The 2,324-nt window shown below is 50.3% G+C and overlaps 1 pseudogene; it reads left to right on the top strand.

Moving 5' to 3' along the window:
* Nucleotides 1-319: 319 nt before the first annotated feature.
* LOC122121718 lies at nucleotides 320-2,024 on the top strand (annotated as a pseudogene).
* The last annotated feature ends 300 nt before the right edge of the window (nucleotides 2,025-2,324 follow it).

The raw sequence follows: 2,324 nt of genomic DNA, 5'->3' as shown, positions 1-2,324 counted from the left end.
GGGGAGGGCGAGGGCGAGGGCAGAGCCTGAGTGTTCCACACACCCCGCACCAGCGCCTCATGGCACGCCCCACTCTCCTCCCATGGCTGGGATGGCTGCAGTCCTCTTGGTCCTCGTGGTCCTCAGGTGCCTGTGCAGGAGCAGCGGCAGCAGCAGGCAGCCAAAGCGGCCCACCTACCCTGCAACCCAGGCCTGGCTGGCGCGACAGCAGGTGATGGAGTAGCTGGCCGCCAGTGTAGCAGAGAAGCACAGAATGAGCCAACCCTGCCATCCCAGAGGAGCGCACTCCCGTGCCGCATCCATCAGGCCCGCCGGCTCAATGAGTGAACAGAGTATCTGTCAGGGAAGAGCTGCTGCATTGGTTTGTGATGATGCCAATAAAAGTGGGTGCCAGCTGTGGTTCAACTGGGTTCAGCAGAGTTCATATCTATCACCATACAGGCAACAACACATTCAGAGTGCTGGGCAGGAAGATCCAGGATCATCAGTTGGTGATCAGCTGTGCCATCCCCAAAAGATTAAAGTATAATCAAGCAACACAGACCTTCCACCAGTGGCGAGATGCCAGGCAGGTGTACAGTCTTAACTATGGCAGCAAAGAGGATGCTAATGTCTTCGCAATTGCATGATGCATGCCTTAGAAGTGCTGAATTCACAGGAGGCAGGACCAAAATTGCCTAGATAAAATTCAGAACTCCCTGATCAAGTTCAAAATGGCCCATCCCAAGAAAGGTTGGACATCCAAAGAAGACAACTGCAAGAACAGAAACTTCAGAAGGAGCTGGAGAGGGACAGGCTGGAGACAGAAAGAATGGAGAGGGAAAGACCAGAGAAAGGTAGAGAGAGAGAGGCTGGAGAGAGGTTGGAAAGAGAGAGGTGGAGCAGCTGGAGCCGGAGCAGATGGAGCAGCTGGAGCAAGTGGAATGGGATCAAGAGAGCAGAGTGCCGAGTAATGCCACCTCTGCCTTTGTGGAGACCCCTGTAAACTCTGAGCTGGGAGACCCCTCTGCTTCTGAGCCAGGCTTTCAGGAAGCCTCTCAGCTGTCGGAGGCTCCAGCCCCGCAGGGTGTTATCTTGGGACCACCTGCACCTCCATCTCCTCCAACACTCCCACCAGGTCCAGCCCAGGACTCTGTATTCTCTCCTCCCCCAGAACCTCCTCCTTCACCCCCACTGCTATCCTCTGGCCCTCCTCCCCCACGCCCTCTTCCTAATCAAGCCCCTCTCCTGTACCACCTCCTGCCCCTCCCTTCCTGCATCCGGATTTTTTTTTAAGGATCCTTTTCAGAAGACAATCGTCTTTTAACTGGACTTGCAGCTGTGATTGCTGGAGCCAAGCTTAGGAAATTGTCACGGGTGGAAGATGCCTCTTTGCACGGTGTTCACAGATGTGAACTCCGTGTCAGCTAAAACAGACATGGGTGGTGGAAATGGACCCGTTCCCTTGGCAGGTAGCAGCTTAATGGAGGAAATGAGTCTCCTGATGGCCAGAAGGAGGAGAATGGCCGAAAAGGGATCAACAATAGAAGGAAAAAATGAAGAATCAGAACCTGTAACTTCTAAGGTCTCATCAACAAGTACACCTGAACCAACCAGGAAACCTTGGGAAAGAACAAATACAATGAATGGCAGCAAGTCACCCGTCATCTCCAGATGAGATTCTCCAAGGAAAAATCAGATTGTTTTTGACAACAGGTCCTATGAGCCATTATAAGTCCACACCCTTGTCCCAGCCCAGTGCTGACCGGGTCCAGACAGAAAGCCTTGACTGTGACAGACTGAAGCAGGATATTTTAGATGAGATGAGAAAAGAACTAACCAAGCTGAAAGAGGAGTTCGTTGATGCAATCAGGCAGGAGCTGAGCAAGTCAAATACTGCATAGAGAAGCAAACTAAGCAGAGATAAGACTTGAATCTGGAGAAAAACAAAAATTCCTACAAACAACTGTCAACATCACCCCTACAGTTACGAGCTATCAGAAGAAAGTGGAAAAGGAGTCAAGGGAAAATCCCCATCCTCTGAAACCTTCTTAAGTTGTGACTCTGGCGATCATCTGTTTTCATCTCCGTTTGCTGCTGCTTTGACCTTTACTGCAGGATGAAAAGAGAGTTATGTATGAGTTTCCATAACATTTATGCAGAAAATATAAACCCATCAGGCAAGATCGCCATGAATTGAGATATTTTCATGTTGAAATAAAACCACACATTTCCCACAAACCCACTGCTAAAATAAAGAGTAGAAAGGCTCATGAAGTTCTCCCCCCCTTCCATATCCTCCCCTCTTTGAGTGCTGAGGAACTGAGCAAGCTCTGCTTTTGTAT

Source organism: Dipodomys spectabilis, unplaced genomic scaffold, assembly GCF_019054845.1.
Source record: "Dipodomys spectabilis isolate Male_0828 unplaced genomic scaffold, ASM1905484v1 ptg000195l, whole genome shotgun sequence".
NCBI classification, from domain to species: domain Eukaryota; kingdom Metazoa; phylum Chordata; class Mammalia; order Rodentia; family Heteromyidae; genus Dipodomys; species Dipodomys spectabilis.
This window is presented reverse-complemented; position numbering and strand designations above follow the sequence as displayed.